General features: G+C 47.0%; 1 protein-coding gene across 2 annotated transcripts in view; it reads right to left on the reverse strand.

Moving 5' to 3' along the window:
- The window catches only part of KREMEN1 (kringle containing transmembrane protein 1), a gene marked incomplete at both ends in the record, with an annotated part of 65,011 nt that overhangs the window by 40,059 nt on the left and 297 nt on the right, over nt 1–24,655 (reverse strand). The gene's annotated exons all lie outside the window — the stretch shown is intronic.

Genomic DNA, 24,655 nt, shown 5'->3' on the forward strand with positions numbered 1-24,655 from the left:
CCACAGAAAACCCCGGCAACTGGATCCTGCTCGGTGCCACACTCGTGTGTGACAGTAAGTGTGACTCATCATGTGCCGTGACGACCAAACTCTCTACCGAGAGTCTGCGTGAAGTTCAAGGGCAGCAGCTGGAAGCGGCCCGGCGTGCCAGGACATAGGCGCAGCCGCGGCCGGCCCGGCTTCCTGTGCCGACGCTGCCGGCCAGCTGCGCAACCTTGGGCGAGTCCCCTCGTCCGCATCGGTCCTAATATTTACATAGCACTTGACCGCGGGCCAAGCTGCCCTCAGAGCTTTACACATGTCAACTCACCAACCCAGAAGAAAGGTATTCTTTTTTTTTTTTCCTTTTTGTGGTCCTGGGGATGGAATCCAGGTGCATTTTACTTCTGAGCTACACCCCCGACCTATTTTGATTTTTATTTGGAAGCAGGGCCTCACTAAGCTGCTGAGGCTGGCCGTGAACCTTCAATCCTCTTGTCTCAGCCTCCCAAGTACTGGGATAACAGGCATGCACCACCATGCTGGGCCGAAAAGTATTCTTTAATATACTTGGATTAACAGCCAGTCCAGGCCTGTGGCCACATCCTGCACTGTGTCTAGCAGAACCCTCTCGCCGCCACCCGTGCTCTCCATCCTCTTCCTCACCCAGCTCCCCAGCAAGCCCTGTTGACTTTCTTTTCTTCTTTTTTCTTTCTCTTTCTTTCTTTCTTTTCTTCCTTTCTTCCTTTTTTTCTTGCAATACTGGAGATGGAACCCAGGGACATTCTACCTCTGAGATACACCCCAGCCCTATTATTTTATTCTTTATTTTGAAACAGGGCCTCACTAAGCAGCTGAGGCTGCCTGTGAACCGCGATCCTCCTGTCTCAGCCTCTCAAATGCTGGGATGACAAGCGTGACCACCATGCCAGCTCCTGTTGACTTTCTTACACGCTGACTTAAACACTGTCTCCCCCTCCACCCTTGATGACACTTTGTCCCCCTTCTCATCTCAGAGCAAAAGCGCTGTGCACAAAACCCAACTCGGGGGGGGGGGGGTTCCAAGGCCTCCGTGATGCGGCCCCAGCCCCTTCCCCAGGCACCTGGGCTCTCCTCCTGGTCACCAGCTGTGCTCCAGGCACACTGCTGGTCTGCTTTAATTCTGTGACAGTGCCGCACCATTTCCTGCCCAAGACCTTCCTCCTCTAATATTTCCCATTGTCGCCTGGTGTTACCTCCCCATCGCCTCGTTCCTGCCCTTGTTTGCTTCAAAGCACTTATTATTACTAGGAACATACGATCAGCCCTGTGCATCGCCCACCGAGTCAACCAAACCAGGCTGGATAGGAAGGCCTGCTGTATTCACTGTCTATCAGGGAGACAGAGATGCATACAATACAATACGTATTGTGTGCATCTAACCCTGGACTACAGTGGAATCTGGGAGCCTGAATTTCATTATTTATTACTTACTTATTATTTATTTATTTCTCCTCTCTTTCTTTCTTTTGTTTTGGTGGTATTGGGGTGTGAACCCAGCATATCCTATCTCTGAGCTACACAGCCCCAGTCCTATGTGTGTGTGTGTGTGTGTGTGTGTGTGTATTTTTTTTAAACAGGGCCTGTTAGCAGACAGCCTCAGCTACTACTTAGGCCCTTTGCAACTCAGCAAGACCCTGTTTCAAAATAAAGAACAAAAAATAGGGCTGAGGGTAGAATGCCCCTGGGTTCCATCCCCACTACTGAAAAAAAAAAAAAAAAAAAAAAAAGAAAAGAAAGAAAAGAAAGAGGGCCTAAATTGTGGAGGGCCTCGCTAAGATGCTGAGGCTGGCTGTGAACCTGTGATCCTCCTGTCTCAACCTCCCAAGTGCTGAGCTTATAGGTGGTGGCGCCATGATGCCTGGCTGGGAACCTGTATGTCTAAAAGGCTACCCAGATGGTTCTGTTTGGGAGCCAAGATTAGATGATTCTAAGAATACAAGCCAACCTTTGCCAACTGCTAGGATTTTAATTGCAAAGTGTTAATACATTTTTCTCCCATCAGATTGTACACATTAAAACATCATGTTGCACACCTTAACTATATACAATTAAAAAAAAAACAGATTTATGGGGTCGGGATGTATGTGGCAAAGCGTCTGCTTTGCAGGTGCAGTGCTCTGGGTTCGATCCCCGGATCAAAAAAGACAAAGAAAAGAAAAGAAAAGAACCCCTTAAACAAAAAGATTTTTTTACAAAGGTGGTGAGGAGCGACCCAGGAGGCAGAAACGCAGGTCAACCAATGGGCAGCCGCAGGTCACAGGCAGCGACCGTGGGTCTCATTCCCAGAACTCACAGACAGCTTGCTTTGCAAAGCAGAAGAGCGCGGCAGCCATCCACACACAGAACATACTCATGAATGGGTTGCGGGAGCCGAGAGCAGGCGTGTCTGTCTTGGTTTGTTCCTCTGGGACCCAATCTTATTCTCAGTTGCACTAGAGAAACAAAGGCAGCGTACCAGGTTTTCATGATTTTTGTTTGCACCGGACTTGCCTAGTGCATATCAACTGTGGGGAAAAGCAAGAAAACCAAACAAAAGCCGGGCTTGGTGGCGCACGCTTGTCATCCCCGCGCTTGTGAGGCTGAGACAGGAGGATCGCACAGGTTCGAAGCCAGCCTCAGCCACTTAGTGAGGCTCTCGGCAACTTAGTGAGACCCTGTTTCCAAAAATAGGTCTGGGAGTATAGCCCGGAGGTAGAAAGCCTCTGGGTTCCACCCCCAGTAACACACACACACACACACACACACACACACACACACACACACAGAAAACCAAACAAGAGTGTTCTGGATTTAAGGTTATCTATGCGTCTTGATTTCATCAGAACACTGGGGTATGTTATGAGGACCTTCCCTTCCTTCTCCCACCCCCCCTTGGCACTGGAGGTTGAACCCAGAGGCATTCTACCTCTGAGCTGCACCCCTAGCCCTATTTTGTTTTTTACTTTGAAACAAAAAGCTCAGTTGCTGAGGCTGGCTTCGAACTGTGACTCTCCTGTTTCAGCCTCCCAAGTACTAGGGTTACAGGCCTGTGCCACCACACTCCCTTCTTTTCTACTGCTCAAAAACGGACACAAGCTTTAGCTAGGTAAAAACGGAGCGGCTTAAACACTAAAAACACAAAATGAGGCCCGTGGCCCCTTGTATATTTATGTATCCAGTGAAAGAGACTGTGTGGCGGCAAAGACTTAATGTCTAGGATACTAGTCATTAATTTATCCAGCAAATATCTGTTCAGTATTTACCAGGGGCCTGACAGTTCACAGCACTGGGGCTACGGTGGTGATAAAGTCGCTGGCTCATGGGGCTCACCTGCTAACAGGGAAATGGGCACATAAGAAGCCACGCAAAACTAGCAAGCACATGGATAGGCCAGGGTCCTGGAAAGGAGCACGGCGGGGGAGGGAGGGCGCGAGGGTGAAGGCGCTGGGAAGGACGCTGCTGGTAGAGGGCAGGGTGGGTGCGAAGCCCTGCCAGGGGCACGGTGCTCCCCAGGACTGGGCACTATCAATCTGCTCCTCTTGGCAACTAGCAAGATCCTGTCTCAAAACAAAAAACAAAAAGGGCTGGGGGCATAGCTTAGAGACACAATGACCTGGGTTCAATCCCCAATACCACTAAAAATATATGTAAATAAATAAATGGAGTCAGGTGTGGTGGCACATGCCTGTAATCCCAGTAATTGGGAGGCTGAAACAAGAGGATCGTGGGTTCAAAGTCAGCTGCAGTGACATAGCAAAATAATAATACAAAGGGCTGGGGGTGTAGTTCAGAGGTGGAGTGCCCCTGAGTTCAATCCCTAGGACCACACAAAAACAAAACAAAACAAAACAAAAACTAAATGGCATGACCCAACTTAACTTTTTTTCTTCTTTTTTGCGGGTCTGGGGATGGAGCCCAGGGGCATTCTACCTCTGAGCTACACCCCCTGCCCTATTTTTTATTCTTTATTTTGTCTTTTTTGTGTGTGTGTGGTACTGGGGTTCCTGGAAACCCTTCTATCTCCGGGTTACACTCCGGGTTATTTTATTTGGAAACAGGGTCTCTTAAACCAGCTGAGACTGGCCTCGAACCAGTGCGATCCTCTCGTCTCTGCCTCCCAAGCGCAGGGATGACAAGCGTGCACCACCACGCCCGGCTTTATTCTTTATTTTGAAACCTGGTCTCACTGAGTTGCAGAGGGCCTCACTAAGTACCTGAGGCTGTCTGTGAACTGTGATCCTCCAGGTCTCAGCCTCCCCAATGCTGGGATTACAAGCGTGCGCCACCACGCCCGGCTCTGACTTATCTTTTAATATAACTGTCTATCTGCTAAGAGGAAGAATTGCAGAGGTAAGAATTCTGCAGGAATATCAGTTAGCGGATCATGTAGAAGGCTCACTTGAACTAGGATGGTGGCTGGTAGCTATGGGTACCAAAATGTGTGTGTGTGTGTGTGTGTGTGTGTGTGTGTGTTTCCTGGTGCTGGGAAATCAGGGCTTTGGTGCACACTAAGCACACACTTCACCACTGAGCTATACCCCAAGCCCTAGATATATTTTGAAGGTAGAGCCAAAAATAGCTTTGCTGGGCATGTGAACACAGGGTCTGAGGGAAGGGGGTGGCAAGGAATTGCTGCAGGGAGTTGGGCCTGGAAGCCGGGTGAGTAGTGGTGCTGTTTCCTACCCTGAAGAAGCATCTTCAGGAGGAGTGTTTGGGAAATCCAGGGTTCGGCTTTGGATGCTTTATGTCTGAGACACCTCTTAGACAACTGAGAGTGGATGCAGAAAATGCAGAAGGCTACACAAGACTGGAACTGAGGACAGAGGCCCATACTAGGGCTAGGACTATGGAAGTCCCCAGCACGTTCGTGTGGACAGACCAGGTTACTGTGTGTAGACAGAGGACATTTGGAGCTGGAGCATTTCATACTTGGCAGCAATGACTGCGCTATAGCCTGTGAGGCTGCAAAAAAGCTAAAAAAAAAAAAAAGAAAAGAAAAGAGAAACAATAAGCTGGGCGTGGTGGCACAGGCTTGTAACCCCAGTACTTGGGAGGCTGAGACAGGAGGATGGCAAGTTTGAGAAAAACCTCAGCTACTTAGTGAGGCCCTAGTGAGACCACGCTAAAATAAAGAACAAAAAATAGGGCTTGTATAGCTTGTATACCTTGGAGGCACAATGCCCCTGGGTTCGACCCCCAGCACTGTAAAGGAAAAATAAATTAGCTAAGAAAGCTCTTATCAGGATATCAAGGAAACCAGCAACAAAGTGAGCCAGTGAGGAAAACACACGCCAGGCTCTGGAGTCAGGCTTTAGCCTCCCGGTTCACCGCTGGCCCTCAGTTTCTGCGCTGGCAAAGTGGGGGTTCTATCTATTATCTACAGCTCAAGGGAGTCAGAACAACTAGGGGATATGCAAGCATAGCCCCAGCACATAGTAGGCTATCCAAGAATCATTATCATTATGTAATCATAAAAGTATACAGTCAAACTTTATTACAAGTTTGGAAATACTGTAACCATCATGATAATATAGTTTATTGTGGTCCATAAAAATAGCTCCGAAAGGCAGTAATAATATGAGCAGGTGAGCACACAACCACGACAATCTTGTTCAAACTTATCAGGCTATCATCAGGCTTAAAAGCATATATGAGCCAGGCGTGGTGGGCACGCTTGTAATCCCCGCGCCTGGGAGGCTGAGACAGGAGGATCACACAGGTTCAAAGCCAGCCTCGCTACTTAGTGAGGCTCCTTTGCAACTCAGTGAGACACTGTTTCAAAAAATAAAAAGACTAGGCCGGGCGTGGTGGCGCACGCTTGTAATCCCCGCGCTTGGGAGGCAGAGACAGGAGGATCGCACAGGTTCGAAGCCAGCCGCACTGGCTTAGGAGACCCTGTTTCCAAAAATAAAATAGGTCTGGGAGTGTAGCCCGGAGATAGACGGGCTTCCAGGAACCCCAGTACCACCAAAATAAATAAATAAATAAATAAATAAATAAATAAATAAATAGACTAAAAAGTAGGGCTGGGAGCTGGGTGTAGTGGCGTGTGCGCTTGTAATCCCCGCACTTGGGAGGCTGAGACAAGAGGATCGCAAAGGTACGAAGCCAGCCTCAGCTACTGAGTGAGGCCCTCTGCAACTTACTGAGATCCTGTTTCCAAATAAAGTATAAAATAGGTCTGGGAGTATAGCCTGGAGATAGAAAGCCTTACTAATAGGGCTGGGGGTGTCACTCAGAGGTAGAATGCCCCTGGGTTCCATCCTCAGTACTGCAAAAAATAAATAAATAAATAAATGTAATAATAATAATAATAATAATAATAATAATAAAGACAGCCAGGGAGTATGGGGCCCTGCCCCTTCCTCTTCCTCTCTCTCACTTCCTAGCTGTGAGGGGAGCAGCTCTGTTCCACAGGGCATGCCCCCCGTGATGAGTGGCCTCGCTCCAGTCCAAAAGCAGTGGGGCTGTGACCTCTAAAATGAACTAAAACCAACCTTCTGTCTTTATAAGTTGATTATCTCAGGTATTTGTCACAGTAATAAAAAGCTAACACATTATTTGTCCAAAGGCGCACCATTTAGAAACAGAATGTTTTTCTTATTCGAGTCTAGAAGATTCCTGGTTTTCCGGCAGAATCACATATAGTCAAGTCTCTATCCGTGATTCTCGTGAGCATCCCGGCTTACTTTACTCCCTCAGAGTTCAGTGTCCACTCTGTGTGGGGCAGTTCAGCTCCTCTACTGATCTGATGTTGGAAGAACCTGGCTGTTTTCAGCTCAGTGTGAAGTTAACATGAAGCAATACACATTAAATTTAGCATCTTAAAAGAGCAGCAGAGTGGGAATATTTTCTGTTCTTTGGGATTTCAACTAGAGAATGGCACCCGGTGGGAACCTGTAGAGATATCGTCAAAGCCCACGCTCCTGAGCTAGCTGCCCTTTGCTCCGAGACAGCCAACGAACTACGAGGTACTGATTTTAGTTATGCACAGCCTATGGTAAGGGGCCTGTGACCCTGGGGTGGCAGGTCCCAACCCTGACCTACCTGACAGGTAGGCCTCCCATCTCTCATGATGAGTGCTCATGACCAGTGCTCACCCGTGCTCCTCCCAAGAGCACTGATCCTGTGACATAGGAAGGAGGCTATCAGGCCTAAGGCAGAGAGGGGGCAGCGCAGGGTGCCCTCTACACATGCTGAGAGTCAGTAGAATAAAGAGGAAGGCTCCAGACAACCAGGTAAGTAGCTGACATGGTTCAATCTGAGAAAATAACACAGACACCTAAGGCCTTGGCTTTATCCATGTTTTCATCTGCAAAATGAGGAGACTTGACTCGTATGCTCTCAAGATCCCTTTACTCTAAACATACAATGTCAAGATCTAACAAAATAAGCCGGGCGTGGTGGCGCACGCTCGTAATCCCCGCACTTGGGAGGTGGAGACAGGAGGATCGTGGTTCGGGGACAGCCTCAGCTACTTAGTGAGGCTCTCAGCAACTCAGTGAGACCCGGTTTCAAAATAAAGAATAAAAAATAGGGCAGAGGGTGTGGCTCAGAGGTCAAATGCCCCTGGATTCCATCCCCAGACCCGCAAAAAAAATAAAATTAAAAATCTAACAAAATAGAATTAAGACTCAAAAGCCTGGGTTGATTAAAATTCTCAAATTCTACATACTTCTCTAATAAAGGAAGAATTCTGTGACCAAAAAACCCAACGTGCCTCCCATGTGGGCCCTCCCTCTGAAGAGACACCTAAGAAATGACATTGTCAACAAATGGACCCCAACAAGAAAGAAAAAAGAGAAGAAACCGGATAGTAGGGACTTAAGATTCACGCCATCTGAGCGCACCTTGTATTGATCCTGACTGAACTGTGAAAAGTACTGACAAGAAAAACCAGGAACATTTGAACAATGTTTAGGTACCTGATGACTTCTAGAATTTATTAATTTTTTTTAGGTGTAATAATGGTACTGTTCACTGTGTTTTTGAAAATTCTTATCATTTGGACATACATTCTGAATGTTTACAGATGTGATAATATGATATCTGAGTGAGATCTGTTACAAAATCACCTAGTGCCAGGCGTGGTTGTGCAGGCTTGTAATCCCAGCATTGGGGAGGTTGAGACAGGAGGATCGCGGTTCACAGACAGCTACTACTTAGTGAGGACCTTAGCAACTCAATGAGACCTGTTTAAAAATAAAGAATAAAGCCGGGCGTGGTGGCGCACCTTGTAATCCCTGCGCTTGGGAGGCGGAGACAGGAGGATCGTTTAGGTTTGAAGTCAGCCGCGCTGGCTTAAGAGACCCTGTCTCCAAATAAAAATATAAAAATGGGTCTGGGAGTGTAGTCTGGAGGTAGAAGGGTTTCCAGGAACCCCAGTACCACAAAAAAAAAAAAAAAAAAATCAAGACAGTCATGTGCTATGTTCTTGGATTATACATTAACAGTGCAAAATGGCCCTAGAACAAGCTATACTTTTGCCCAAAGTGGAATTACTACATAAATAATCACTGTTATTTTTATTTTTTATTTTTGGTGGGACTGGGGATTGAACCCAGGGGCATACTACCTCCAAGCTATACACACAGTCCCATTTTTTATTCCTTATTTTGAAACAGGGTCTCACTGAGTTGCAAGGGCCTCTCACTAAGTAGCTGAGGCTGGCCGAAATCCTGAATGCACCTGTCTCAGCCTCCTGAATGCTGGGATTACAAACCTGCACCCCACACCTGGCTATTCACTGTAATTTTTTAAGCATCAGTAGTTTTCCCATTAAATTATCTTTTAGATCTTCCTTTTCATTTAGGGAGACAGTGTACTTAAGAACGCTAACTGGGGTTTGGGAATGTAGCTCAGGAGTCAAGCACATGCTCGGCACGCACAAAGGCCTGGGTTCAATTCCCAGCACCCCCGACACACACCCACAAGTCACAGAAGAAAAGGCCATGCTTCTCAAAGTTGTTTTGACTAAAGAATTTATACTTTTGGAAAGGGACTTGAGGTCTTCCATTTGAACCTCTAATTTATTCATTTCTATTGACAGATGAAATATTGTATTACTTCAACCATTCCAAGAAAAACTGAACATATATGAAGGCCAGGACTAGAGTTAGCAGAAGACTCAGGAAAACACTTCATAGAGGCATAGCAAACACCTCATTTTTGCTAAGTAAAGACTCAAGAAACAGCTGGGCAAGGTGGCACACGCCTGTCATCCTAATACTTGGGAGGCTGGGAGAGGAGGACGGCCAGTTCAAGGCCAGCCTCAGAAACTTAGCGAGGCCCTTAGTGACTTAGTGAAACCCTGTTTCAGTATAAAAAAATAAAATGGGGTTGGATGGTGTAGCTCAGAGGCAAAATGCCCCTGGGTTTAATCCTCAGTACTGCAAAATGAAAAAAAGGAAAAATTATGAAACAATTGTTAAGGCAGAGAAGGTCCAAACTGGAACAGCTTGGGCACCTTTGTTGCCATCTGGCTCTTGTCTTGAGGATGGACACCCCCCTCCCCAGGCAGGGCCCATCGCAAACATGCCATGGCTGTCACTGGGAAGTACATGTGTTTTTGCCAGGAATAGCCAACTGGAATATGCAGTCGTGCCTGAGAAATTTCTATTTATCATAGTTGGGGAGCTGGACGTGGTGGCGCACGCCTGCAATCCCAGAACTCGGGAAGCAGAGGATAGCAAGGCATGAGACCCTGTTTCCAAATAAAAGATAGAAGAGGGCTGAGATGTAGTGCGGAGGTGAAGGTCCCTAGATTCCACCCCCAGTACCACACGCATAAAAAAAGATAGTTGGGCCGGGCGTGGTGGGCACGCTTGTAATCCCCTCGCTTGGGAGGCGGAGACGGGGGGATCGCGCTGGTTTGGAGCCAGCCGTGCTGGCTTAAGAGACCCTGTTTCCAAATTTAAAAAAAAAAAAAAAAAAAAAAAAAAAAATATATATATATATATATATATATATATATATATATATAATAGGTCTGGATGTGTAGCCCGGAGGTAGAAGGGCTTCCAGGAACCCCAGTACCGCCAAAAGAAAAAAGAAGATAGTTGGGTTTTTTCTTTTCTGTGTGCTGGAGACAGAGCTCCGAGTATCACGCAGGCTAAGCAAACTCTACCACTGAGAGAGAGAGAGAACTATTAACCTATCAGCATCTAATTCTATGACGTATACGGAGAGATTAAGCCAAACCTCAGTTTAGGAAGGGACTCCGTGAGAAGTCTCCGACTCAGCAGAACTCAACAGAAGAAAATTTGTCATTAATTAACCAAAGTCCCTGGAAGTATTTTACTGCCAGCACCAGCACAATCTATTCTACCACACTTTGATGATGTATAACATTTGTCTGTCTACGTAATATGCCAGTACAAATGGATCTAATTTCAATATTTATTTATAAATAAACAGCCTCCTTAATCTTTTTTTTTTTTTTTTTTTTTGCGGGTTTGGGGATGGAACTCAGGGGCGTTTGACCTCCGAGCTACACCCCCTGCCCTATTTTTTATTCTTTATTTTTGAAACAGGGTCTCACTGAGTTGCGGAGGGCCTCACTAAGTAGCTGAGGCTGTCCGCGAACCGCGATCCTCCGGTCTCAGCCTCCTCCTGAAGGCTGGGATGACAAGCATGCACCACCGCGCCCGGCAACCTCCTTAATCTTGAAGAAGAAATTCATACTGGAAATCGTCTGCATAAGGAAACAGAAGGCAGAAGACTTTTTTTTTTTTTTTTTTTTTGGTGGTACTGGGGTTCCTGGAAGCCCTTCTACCTCGGGGCTACACTCCCAGACCTATTTTTACATTTTCATTTTGGAAACAGGGTCTCCTAAGCCAGCGCGCGCGGCTGGCTTTGAACCTGCGCGATCCTCCTGTCTCCGCCTCCCCAGCGCGGGGATGACAAGCGTGCGCCACCACGCCCGGCAAGCAGAAGACATTTTAAAGCTTCAAGTCTCAGCTTTCTGGTGGGCAATATCTCTGTTATAAGTCAGTCTAAGAAAACCAGGCAAGAGGTAAACTTGCAAGGCTGGGCCTAGAACAGACAGGAACCAGGGGATCTAGAACAAGTCACCTGCTGCCGCAGACACGACAGCACTGGCTTATCTTGAACGGTGATCAAAGAAGCGCCTCGCCCTGCCCCACTGGTCTGTGAGTCTCTTAATCATTTTACTGCCCCCAGCCCCGTGCTGGAGTCTGAACTCGGTCTCGTGCAGTCTGGACGAGTGCTCAACCGCTAGGCTATATTCCTGGTCCCACCCATCCGCACATTATTTTGGTGCTGGGGACTGTAGCCAGGCTAAGCACACACCCAGCCCCCAGCAACCCATTTAAACCAAAGTACTATGCTCTTTAAAGGAACTGGCGGTAAGGCTTTTTGTAATGGTGGAAATATCTGATGCTCCTCCTTTTTTCAACAGTACCGGGCACTGGACTCAGCAGTACTCTACCACTGAGCTGCATCCCCAGCTCTTTTCTTTTTCTTTTTTCTTTTCTTTTCTTTTTTTTTTTTTTTTTTTTTTTGGTACTGGGGATAGAGCCCAGGGTCATTTTACCTCTGAGTGACACCCCCAGCCCTATATTTTATTTTTTATTTTGAAACAGGGTCTCACTGATTTGCAAAGGGCCTAAGTAGTAGCTGAGGCTGTCCTCAAACCTCGATCCTCCTGTCTCAGCCTCCCAAATGCTGGGATGACAAGCGTGCGCCACCACGCCCGGCTTATTCTTTATTTTGGAAACAGGGTCTCACTAAGTTGCTGAGAGCCTCACTAAGTAGTTGAGGCTGGCTTCGAACCTGTGCGATCCTCCTGTCTCAGCCTCCCAAGCGCTGGGATTACAAGCGTGCGCCACCACGCCCAGCTCCTAGCCCTTTTTATTTTGACGATGATGATTATTAGTATGTGAGTGTGTGTGCGTATGGGTGAGTGTGTGTGTGTGTGTGTGTGTGTGTGTCTGTGCGTGTGTGTTACTAGGCATTAAACACAGAGGCATTCTACCTTAAGGCTGTACCCCAAACTTGCTTTATTTTTATTTTGTAACAGGGTCTCACTAAGTTGATGAGAGTCTCACTACTTGCTGAGTCTGTAGCAATCCTCCTTTCTCAGCCTCCCAAGTACTGGGATTATAGTCATGTGTCACCACACCTGGCTTTATTTTTTATTTTGAAACAGGATCTTGCTAAGTGGCTAAGGCTGGCCTCAAACTTGTGATCCTTCTGCCTCAGTCTCCTGAGTTTTTGAGATTACAGGTGTGTGCCACTGTGCTGTGACCCCTTCCTTTTTTTTTTTTTTTTTTGGTATGAGTTGACCTCAGGGGCATTGTACCTGCGCTACACCCCAGCTCTTTGTAATTGTGTGTATGTGTGTGTGTGTGTGTGTGTGTGTGCGCACGCGCGCGCGAAACCGGGGATGGAACCCAGGGGCATTCTACCTCCGAGCTACATCCCCAGCCCTATTTTTTAGTCTTCTTATTTCTTGAAACAGGGTCTCACTGAGTTGAGAAGGGCCTCCCTAAGTAGCTGAGGCTGGCCACGAACCGCGATCCTCCTGTCTCAGCCTCCCGAAGGCTGGGATTCCAAGTGTGCGCCACCACACCCGGCTCTGTTTGTAAATGTGAAACAGTGTCTCACTAAGTTAAGTCTGTCTCAGCCTCCTAAGTACCAAGTGACCCCCTTCTTAATGGACACGCATTTTATATTCTGGGACTGCTTTAAGCAGGAGACGCCTGGCTCAAACATGTACCTTGCCTTACCTGTTATATCCCTTGAGCAATCCTACTTTATACTGTCTGAAGATCTCAATCAGTAAAGATCAGATAAACTGATATAAACCAGCTTTCTAAACAATTTTTTTTTTTTTTTTGTGGTGCTGGGTTTGGAACCCAGGGACATTGAACCTCTGAGGTATACCTCTAGCCCTATTTTTCAGTCTTTTTATTTCTTATTTTATTACTTACTTACTTACTTTATTTATTTATTTATGGTACTGGGGATGGAACCCAGAGGCACTCTATCTCTGAGTAACACCCCCAGCCCTATTTTTTATTCTTTATGTTTTGAAACAGGGTCTCACTGAGTTGCAAAGGGCCTCACTAAGTAGCTGAGGCTGGCTGCGAACCTGCACAATCCTCTTGCCTCATCCTCTGGGATTACAAGCATGTTCCACCATGCCCGGCTCTAGTCTTTTTATTTTTGAAACAGGGTCTCGCTGAATTGCGAAGGGCCTCGCTAAGTTAGCTGAGGCTGTCTGTGAACCGCGATCCTCCGGTCTCTGCCTCCCAAGTGCTGAGATTACAAGCGTGGGCCATCACACCCAGATGGACAAGTTTTTATCAGTACTGCCTATAATCTATTTAACATCAGAGGGCAAGAAAATTCCTAAGAGGGAATGGCCCATGCTCCACAAGAGCCAGACCCTGGGCTTTTCTGCTTTCCTTTGCCGACACGGATGGACAAGTAACGCAGGCGCTCCCACGTGAGTATCTGAGCCAGGTAGACCAGGTTTCTCCAGAGCACATCCTCAGAGGAAACCCCGGAGCAAGGAGGTGGTAGGCTGAGTCAGGCATGCTGGGCACACAGTAGGGATTTTATAAGCACTTGTTAAGTGGTCCCAACATAAAAGTATGACTAAGAGATGGGCTTTACAGTAGGGCGGTGAAGGTACACTATTGTAATTCCAGAGTTTGGGAGGCTGAGACAGGAGGACTGTGGTTTGCAGACAGCCTCAGCTACTACTTAGGCCCTTTGCAACTCAGTGAGACCCTGTTTCAAAATAAAGAATAAAAAAAATATAGGGCTGGGGTGTGGCTTGCGGGTAGAATGCCCTTGGGTTCCATCCCCAGTACCACAAAACAAAACAAAAGAAACAAGAAAACCTCAAGAGACAGAGACAGAGAGAGACAGAGACAGAGAGAGAGACACAGAGAGAGAGACAGAGAGAGGGAGAGACAGACAGAGAGAGAGAGGCTTCAGACATTTTGAACAGGGAGACTGTTTAGAGCAGAAGGGGGACTTGGTGTAGCACTGATTTATAAACAGTCAGGAACTGGCAGGGCTGACATCTTCACCACCAAGAGAAGTAAGAATAAGGCAGATGATGGCAAGAGAGTCACTTTGAGTGTTTAAGTTTGAGGGTTTCATGTAGTATTTTATGGATCTTGAGTAGGATTGCCAGAATCAGCAAATAAAAGTACAAGATGGCCGGGTGTGGTGGCGCACGCTTGTAATCCCAGTACTTGGGAGGCTGAGGCAGAAGGGCCGCAGGTTCGAAGCCAGCCTTGACAACTCGGCGAGGTCCCCCTCGACTTAGTAAGACCCTGTTTCCAAATAAGAAATAAAATCGGGCTGGGGGTTTAGCTCAGAGGTAAAATGCCTCTGGGTTCAATCCCCAGTGCCCCCCACCCCCACACACACACAAAGTACAGGATGCTCAGTTAAATTTGAATTTCGAAAAGCCGGACATGGTGGTGAACACTTGTAATCCCAGTACTTGGGAGGTGGAGCCAGAAGGATTGCAGGTTCAAAGCCAGACGCAGCAACTTAGGGAGATTCTCAGCGACCTAATGACACCTTGTTTCCAAACAAGAAAGAAAATCAGCTGGAGGTATATATATCAGAGGTCGAATGCCCTGGATTCAATCCCCAGAACCAAAAAATAAAATTTAGATAAATACTAAGTAATCTTTTTCCCTAACCCTAACACAATTACTGAATATTTTTTATTCTTTTTAAAATTTCTTATTGGTACACTGTATTCATACATCTTTTTTGGTGTTTTTTTTTTTTTCAGGTCTGGGCATGGAATCCAGGGGCATTCGACCTCTGAGCTACATCCTCTGCTCTATTTTTTATTCTTTATTTTGAAGCAGGGTCTCACTAAGTAGCCGAGGCTGTCCGCGAACCGCGATCCTCTGCTCTCAGCCTCCCGAATGCTGGGATTAGAAGAGTGCGCCACCACGCCCGGCTGTATTCATACTTTTTTTTTTTTTTTTGGTGGTACTGGAGGTAGAACTCAGGGGCTTCCTACCTCCGGGATATACTCCCAGACCTATTTTATATTTTTATTTGGAAACAGGGTCTCACTAAGTTGCTGAGAGCCTCACTAAGTAGTTAAGGCTGACTTTGAACCTGTGCGATCCTCCTGTCTCAGCCTCCCAAACGCGGGGATTACAAGCGTGCGCCGCCACATCCGGCTGCATTCATACATCTTAATGGAGTAAAAGATGCTAGCGGCATACGTGCACACATCACTCATTGAACCCTTACCCAATTCCCACCCCATCCCCTTCCCCCATAATTTTTAAAAAGAAATATTCCCAAATACTGCACGAGACAGACTTATACTAAAAAGCGAGTTGGTGTTTATCTGAAAATCAAATTTAAGTGGGCATCCTGTATTTAATCTGGCAATCCCACTCCAGAGAGAGCAGAAAGGTGAATCACAGACCTCCTTACGCTTTTTAGGTTTCTGAGACAACGTCTGCAGACATGCTAGTGGAGCTTGGATGTGGAACTGAAGTATCTATTTTAAGAGTGAAGAAAAGATGGAACCTCTCACTGGGTCACAGTGAGGGGACATCACGATTCTCTGACACTCCGGGCTGGGTAATTCCTGGCGTGTGGGCGGGCTGTCCTGCGCATTCTAGGATGCAGGTCAGCACGCCCGGCTTCTACCTGTTGGAGAGCTAATAGCACTCCCTTGGTTGTGACAGTCGAAAATGCTTCCAAGTATTGCAAAACGTCCCCTGGGGGCAGAATCTCCTCCGGTTAAAATCACCGAGTTAGAAGAAATGGTCAAATAAACAGCAAGTGTCAAGTCCATTAACCAGTGGCCAATTAACAAAGGATTTTTTCTCAAGGGAGACATTCTCAGCTGGGCCAAGGCCCCTGCGAAACTGTACCGGGGAGGAGAGAAGGCCTCTTCATCTCAGCTAAGATGATCAGGGACCCTCCATCCGCCAGGAACGATAGACTGTTTGGTGAGCCCAGCCAAAGAGCCCCGCGCGGCCGTGCATCCATCACGGCGAGGAGGCATCACACCCAGCCTTTGAAGACATTCCTTTTAAGTTAACCTCCCCTCCAACTAAACGTCTTCTAAATCTCTTCCTGCCATTTGGAAGTTGGGTGCTTCTCGGCTGAAAAGGCCTGTCTGTACGAGGTGCAGATGGCAGCAGTTAGGGCCCTCTCCAGATGCTGCAGTCTCTAATTTGATTGAAAGGATATAATTAGACAACAGAAACACTTTAATGAAAGAGCGAAACATGGAGGGAGGGAAGGATTGAAGGCCCTTAACTGATGCCAAAACACCCACCAGTAATAGCGGCTTTGAGTCTGGGGAAAGGGAAGGGGAAAGCCCCTTAAAAAGACAGTCCCATCCTGTTTATTTCCCCATAGACGTAGGAATAGGGATTTTATTATTGTAGATTTCCACTGTATTTTATGTGGGAACAATCTGATTAGAACCAGAAGAGTCTTCGGAAGAACATCAAAGGAAAACAAATATGGCTTCTGTGGTCATTATTAAAAATATTTTTACCAGCCCAATAATTTTCTTTGAAGATGAATTTTTATAGATTGAACAGCAGCAAGTAATTTACATACTGCGATGGGATTGGCTGACAATCTCTACTATTCTAGAAGAGAACCACTTGGTCGCCATGTTGCTGTGCCACTTCAGGGAAATAAGGGCCTTCAATCCTCCCTCCCTCCATGCCTGCACGGCCATATTTAAAATAACTGTTGGGACGATATTTAAAAAAAAAAAAAACATACAGGGTCAGTCATATGTGCTGGTAGCTGTGACGGTCATGAATCATCTTTAAAAGTTGCTTACGGTGTCATTACTATTTCCTCGCTTTAAAGCTTTGAGTGTGAGCATACATTCTGGTTCTAACCAAGAATCTAACCAAACTGAAAGAAATCCAGCCCTCAGAGCCTGCAGTTGCTAATGTGGTGTGACACCGGGGTTTGGAAGCGCCTGCAGCCTCCTCAGCCCACGAGGAGCGGGCCCCGCCCTTGTGGTAAACTGAACAATAAAAGTTTAATGCCTTGGCTACTTGCCAGGGATGAAACCCATGGCAAGAGAAGTCAGAAGTCTGGCCCGTCGGTGGGGCAGGCTGGAGAGGGTCCTGCCCCAGAAGCGGGAGGGAGAGAGGCGGCCTGAACCCTTGCCCGCGGCGCGCCTGCTAGCGCCCAGCCTCCTTCCCTTCACTCTGGCACAAGTCTAGGCTACGGTGCAACGAAGAGGCACTCCATCTTGGGAGGGAGACAGAGAGGACCAGAGGGGGACGGAGAGCGGAGCGGCCACAGACCGGGCCTCCGAGGTGGGCACTCCGGGCTCCGGCCGGAGTCCCAAGGCCGAGCCGGCCATGGGCACACTGGCCGCAGCCACGAGGAGCAGGCGCAGGGTGAGGCCTGCCTGCGAAGCCGGCGGGTGGTTTCTAAGGGGCACGTTCACTTCCCGCCGCACTGTCCCTATTTGGGAGGCAGAAATTCAGACAAAAGCTACGGCCCCAACCGTCCGCCTCTCTCAAGTGGTTTGCATTAACTGTTCCACGGCACAAACACAATCAGCTTGGTATGTTTGAATGTTTCATTTTGTTTTCTCAAAAATGTTTTAATTAAAACAAAATAACTGGCCACGCTAAGCACATTGTTGTTGTTCTGAAAAGACCACTCAATACGACAATAAAACCATGAAAATAAAAAACTGCTTGGGAAAGCCACAAAACCTTCCTTCCTTCCTTCCTTCCTTCCTTCCTTCCTTCCTTCCTTCCTTCCTTCCTTCCTGGCTGTTTTTCTAGGTCTTCCAGGCTGGTGCCACCTGCTGCCTGGACTTTCCTCTGAGAAACAGATCTCTCAAAGGTTTGTTCCAAGTCACATCTGCAGACACAGCTGGATGAACACACGTGGGGCCACAGCAGGCGCTGTTTTCTTTCTGTAGAGCACACTGAACCACATTAAATTTCCCTTTAAAGTGTTTTTTAAAAAGTCTTATTAGCCAGGCATAGTGGCACATGCCTGTAATCCCAGTACATGGGAGGCTGAGACAGACAGGAGGATTGCAGGTTCAAGGCCAGGGAGTGTTTTTTTGTGTGTTTTTTTTGTTGTTGTTTTGTTTTTTTGTACTGAGGATGGAACCCAAGGGCATTTGACCTCTGAGCTCCACCCCCTGCCCTATTTTTTATTCTTTATTTTGAAACAGGGTCTCACTGAGTTGCGGAGGGCCTCACTAAGTAGCTGAGGCTGTCCGTGAACCCGGATACTCCTGTCTCAGCCTCCCAGATGCTGGGATGACAAGTGTGCGCCACCACTCCTACTCAGGGAGTAGTAATTTAACCAGTCCCTATTTCAAAATAAAAAATAGGGCTGGGGGTATAGCTCAGAGGTAGAAATTCCACAGGTTGACTCCCAGTACCACAATAAATAAAATAAATAAAACCTTATAAAGATCCGGGGGTATGGTAAAACAAAATTTACCATATTAATCATTTCTTTCGTAGGTATCTCTTTTTTCTCATCTTGCTTGCCAGGCTGGCCTTGAACTCCTGGGCTCAAGCGATCCTCCTGAATAACCAGGACTACAGCTGCACACCACAATACCTAACTCCCATATGCATCGTAAAGCTAATAGCAAATGGTAAGCTGGGCGTGGTGGCACATACCTGTAACCCCAATACTTGGGAACCTAAGACAGGAGGGTAGCAGGACCGCAATGTAGCAAGACACTGTTATAAAATAAAAAAATAAAATAAGGCTGGGGGTACAGAATGACTCCGGGCTCAATCTCTAGTAACACACACACACACACACACACACACACACACACACACAGAGTAAATGGTAAAAAGTGCATACGTTTTCCTAAATCAAGACTCCTTGCCACTTTTTCCAGACCAGACAATGCTGAAAAAATCAATACGATGGATCTTGAGCAGGACTTGGTAAACTATAGCCTGTGGATCAAATCTTACCCACTGCCAGTTTTCTGTGTGTGTGTGTGTGTGTGTGTGTGTCTTTGTGTGTGGTACTCAGCACTCAACTCCACCTCCAAGCTACACCCCAGCTCTTTTTGTGTGTACGTGTGTATGGTACTGGGGACCGAACCCAGGGGCATTCTACTTCTGAGCTATACCCCTCATCCTACTTTATTTTTTTAAATTTGAAACAAGGTCTCACTAGGTTAATGAGAATCTCACTACTTGCTGAAACTGCCCCCAAACCTGTGATCCTCCTATCTCAGCCTCCCAAGTATTGGGATTAATGCCTGGCTCCTCCAGCACTTTTTATTTTTTGTTTTGAAACAGGGTCTTGATAGGTTCCTGAGGGTCTTGCTATGTTACTGAGGCTGGCCTCTGATCTGCAGTCCTCCTGCCTCAGTCTCCCAAATACTAGAATTACAGGCATGTGCCACCACGCCCAACTCACTGCCTGCTTTTGTATGTCTTACAAACCAAGACTGGATTTTTTTTTTGAAAAAAATCAACAGACAATATTTCATGATCTATGAAAATTATCTGTAATTCCATCTACTCAGGAGGCTGAGGCAGGAGTATCCCAAGTTCAAAGCCAGCCTTGGCAATTCAGCAAGACCTTGTTTCAAAACAAGAAATAAAAGCCAGATGTGGTGAGACTTGCCTGTATTTGGGAGGCTGAGACAGGAGGATCACGGTTACTAGAACAGCCTCAGCAACTTAAGCTGCCCTCGGCAACTTAATGAGACCTTATTTCAAAAATGAAAAACAGAGCTGGGTGTGGTGGTACATGTTTGTAATCCCAGTACTTGGGAGGCTAAGACAAAAGGATCACAGGTTCGTGGCCAGTCTCAGATACTTAGTGAGGCCCTCCACAACTTAGTGAGACCCTGTTTCAAAATAAAGAATAGCCGGGCGTGGTGGCGCACGCTTGTAATCCCCGCGCTTGGGAGGCGGAGACAGGAGGATCGCGCAGGTTCGAAGCCAGCGGCGCTGGCGTAAGAGACCCTGTTTCAAAAATATAAAATAGGTCTGGGAGTATAGCCCGGAGGAAGAAGGGCTTCCAGGAACCCCAGTACCAAAAAAAATAAAATAAAATAAAATAAAATAAAGAATAAAAAATCGGGCTGAGAAGCCAGGTGCAGTAGCACGCTCGTAATCCCCGTATTTGGGAGGCTGAGACAGAAGGATCTGGGTTCACGGCCAGCCTCAGCTACTTAGTGAGACCCTCTGCAACTTACTGAGATGCTGTTTCAAAATGAAAAGAATAAGCCGGCTGTGCTGGCGCACGCTTGTAATCCCAGCATTTGGGAGGTTAAAACAGGAGGATCGCGGTTCGCGGACAGCCTCAGCTATTTAGTGAGGCCCTTTGCAACTCAGTGAGACCCTGTTTCAAAATGAAGAATAAAAAATAGGGCTGAAGGTGTAGCTCGGAGGTAGAATGCCCCTGGTCTCAATCCCCAATACTGCAGGGCTGGGGGTATGTCTAGCTTGGAGATATAATGCCCCTGGGCTCAATCTCCAGTATGGCAAAAAAAGTAAAAAAATAAATAAAAATAAAATATAAAATAGGGCTGAGTGTGGTGGTGGCACACACTTGTAATCCCAGCATTAGGGAGGCTGAAACAGGAGGATCGTGGTTTGCAGCCAGCCTTAGCTACTTAGTGAGGCCCTTTGCAACTCAGTGAGACCCTGTTTCAAAATGAAGAATAAAAAATAGGGCTGGGGGTATAGTTTGAAGATAGAATGCCCCTGGGTTCCATTTCCAGTACTGCAAAAAAAAAAAAAAAATATATATATATATATATATACATATACACACACAGACACACAGACATACTAAAGGTGCAGCTTAGAGGTAGAATATTCTTGGGTTTAATTGTCAGTGCCACAAGAAAAATAAATAAATAAATAAAAGGCCAAGGATGTAGCTCAGTGGTAGAATGCCCCTGGAAGGGTGTGTGTGTGTGTGTGCGCGCGCACATGTGTATATGTGTGCAATCACATGCATGCATTTGAACATGTAGATATATGCAAACATAGACATATATAATTTTAAAACATTTCAATGTCCGTAAGGTTTCCTTAGAACATAGCAACTGCAACAGAAATGGCAAGTGGCCCACAAGCCCAAATTATTGACTGTCTTACCCCTTATAAAGATGTTTGCACACAGTTGACCTAGAGCTCAGGTAGCATTCCAGGCTTAACAACTCTTAACTAAACATGGTAAAATAGCTGGGTGCAGCTGGCACACCTGTCATGCTAGCCACTCAAGAGACGGAGGCAGGAACATCAGGTCTGAAGTTACCCTCAGCAACTCAGGCCGACCCTGTTTAAAATAAAACACCAAACCGGGCGTAGTGGCGCCCGCTCGTAATCCCCGCGCTTGGGAGGCTGAGACAGGAGGATCGCGCGGGTTCGAAGCCAGCCTCAGCTACTTAGTGAGGCTCTCAGCAACTCAGTGAGACCCTGGTTCCAAATAAAATATACAAAAAGGTTTGAGAGTATAGCCTGGAGGTAGAAAGCCTCTGGGTTCCACCCCCAGTACCACCAAATAAATAAATAAATATAAAAATAAAATAAAATAAAACACCATAAAAAGGGCTGGGGTACAGCTCAGAGGTAGAGTGCCCCTGGACTCCATCTCAGGACCAAAAAAAGAAAACAGAAAGAGCGGCTCAGTGGCACAGCACTTGACCAGCTAATAATGTACTGGTTTTGGTCCAACCATGCTACACCATGAGTGTATCAATAATGTCTATATCGAGCACACACTGATCAATAATGTCTATATCAAACTCACTGATGATTGGCGGTAAGCCTAAGTAAAATGCTTTCTTGCTGTAGGATACATAAAAGGGCCCACTGCACATCTCAGACATTTCAATTATTTGTCTAGGGGCCAAAATAAATTTTCACAAAAGAGTCAGGGTTCTCTAGTGTCAGGTCAAAATTAGGTATTTATTTATTTGTTTGTTTGTTTGCTTTGTGGTCCTGAGGATCAAACCCAAGAGCATCCTCCCTCCCAAGTACTGGGACTACAGGTATCGCCACCATGCCCAGCTCAAAATGGTGTATATTAAAATAGGCTCAGAGCATGCAAGTAACTCCTAAGCAGGTCGACCTGCTTCAACCTCCTACTCCAGTCCCCATGTTGTGGACAGGTAATTCTTTTTTTTTTTTTTTTTTTTTGGTGGTCCTGGGGTTCCTAGAAGCCCTTCTACCTCCGGGCTACACTCCCAGACCTATTTTTTTAATATATATTTTTGAAACAGGGTCTCTTACGCCAGCGCGGCTGGCTTCGAACCTGTGCGATCCTCCTGTCTCCGCCTCCCAAGCGCGGGGATTACAAGCGTGCCCACCACGCCCGGCGTGGACAGGTAATTCTATCAGCACTAATGAAGTCCTCAAAAGGGGCAGGGACTCTACAGAGAGCGTGAAGCCCCCTCTGTCATCTGAATTCACAGGACTGGGGTGGGGTGGGGACACTAGGATTGAACCCAGGGCCATTCTACCTCTGAGACTATACCCTCAGCCCTATTTTATTTTTTATTTTGAAACAAGGTCTCGCTAAATTTCTGAGGCTGGCCTCAAACCTGTGTACCTCCTGTCTTAGCCTCCCCAAATACCGGGATTACAAATGTGGGACACCATACCTGGCCTGAATGTATAGTTTTTATAGCAAGACATACTATTGACTAATGGGACAAATTCCAGATGAGGAGATCGAGGAGAAGACACTGTAAGATAAAAGACACTGTAACCTGAGTGGAGAAGCGCTGCCCTGCACACCTAAGGGCCTCAGTGTAGTAAAAAGAAAACCTGAGAAAGTAGTTTGCCTTAGGCAGAGTACTCCAGTAGCTTAAGTCCACCGAGCCTGCTTCACCCTCCACTGAAGGTGAGTACATTCCAGATGGGAGCCCACTAGAGAGAGCCCTTGGGCCCCATGGCTCTGGCTGCCTTCTTCCTCCAGAGGACACTCTAGATTTTACCATTAACTTCTATCTTCTTATCAGTTGTGAAAGAAGGGAGGGAACTTCAGAGAATCTCAAAGGAGGGATGGAGAGAAGGGAGAGCATCTGGGGTTGTCTCCACGCTGTAATTAGAAGTAGCATTGATGGGGAATGAGCTAACTGTTTTTATAAAGTCAGCATTCAAAAATGCAAACCACCAGCAATTTAAATATTACCAAACTGTGCAGAATATAAGTATTGGGATAATTTTTTCCATCCACAAAATTTTAGAGAAAATTACAGTATCACAAAATATGAAATGGCAGGCTTGGCATGTCCTCAGCGTAAAACGTGTTTTTTATTGGAAAGGATTTAACAAACTAGTGGGTAGGCTCCTGATGGGATCCGATGCTGAGGCCCATGGGGTACATCTCTGAAACTGCTTCCGAATCTGGGAAGGAAGTCACAAAGACACAGACGTACCAGGAGGCTCTGAAGCCAAGCTGGTGAGGCTCTGAGTTGAGAAAGGGGCCTCTTATCGCACATCGTGTCCCATGGTTAGCCAGACTCCTAAATAAAAGCATGCCAAGATTTGAAGCTTAAGGTAGGCTTGGTGGCCCACGCTTGTAAGCCCAATACCTGGGAGCCCGAGATAGGAGAACTGCGGGTTCACCGCCAGCCTTGGTCACTTCGTGAGGCCCCTCTGCAACTCGGTGAGACCTTGTTTCCAAATAAAGAATAAAAAATAGGGCTGGGGGTGTAGCTCGGAGGTAGAATGCCCCTGGGTTCAATCCCTAGTACCACACAAGGAGAGAGGGAAAGAGAGAGAGAGATTGATTGATTGATTGATTGGGGGTTTAAACTGTGTTGGAGCTTTTCAACAAGCTTAAACAGAGGAGGGTTGGCCCGCTTTATACTTTCCAGAGTTACTAGGCTGCCCTTTCCAGCAGGGGAACCAGTCTATTTCCACCCATACCTCTCTGCAGAGGACATTAAATCCTGAACACACAGATGGCGAAGGGGAGCTCGGGGGTTACTAGGTTACAGTTACGTTGACATATCCTGGCTCTCAGAATGTCCCTCCCTCCCTCCTCTGTACAGAAACAGGAGGAGTGATCATTTTGTAGTCCCGTAGAAGGCAGCATCACTCAGAACGCACTTACCGAGCCTCAGGTTTACAGCACCCAGGGACCCTCACTCCACTGATCTAAGGCCAAGCTTGGCCTTTCACAGAGATTCGGGGGGGGGGGGTCGCGGCATTCCCAGGGTAAATGGGGTGTCTCAGCGCCCGGGGGACTGCGAGGCACTATAAAACATATTATTAAAGTAGCTTACCGACTGCCGCCTATATGTGGGTGTGCTACCTACAGTAGTATACCATTTAATCTTCACGAGACCCTGCCTGAGAGTACTCACCCCCCACCCCGTTACAGACGAGGAAACGGAGGCCCAGAGAAATGAAAGCAAGGCTGTCTCCACTCATCCGCGCCGAGTTTGCTTTCACCAGCGAAATCCTGTCTTTCCAAAGAATCACAGTCTCCGACTTTGGCTGGGGAGCCCAGTAACCTTCTCCCCCCCTCAGGCGGACCCGCAATAAACCCTTCCCGGCCCTTTTCACCCAGGCCAGCACCCAAGCAACCTGCGGGGCCCTCGGGCGGCTCCTCCGCTTGGGGAGGGTGGGCTGGGCGCAGCCAGCCCGGCTGCCATCGCAGGCCACCTCGAGAGCCCGCC

Source organism: Muscardinus avellanarius, assembly GCF_963383645.1.
Source record: "Muscardinus avellanarius genome assembly, chromosome: 21".
Classification (NCBI taxonomy): domain Eukaryota; kingdom Metazoa; phylum Chordata; class Mammalia; order Rodentia; family Gliridae; genus Muscardinus; species Muscardinus avellanarius.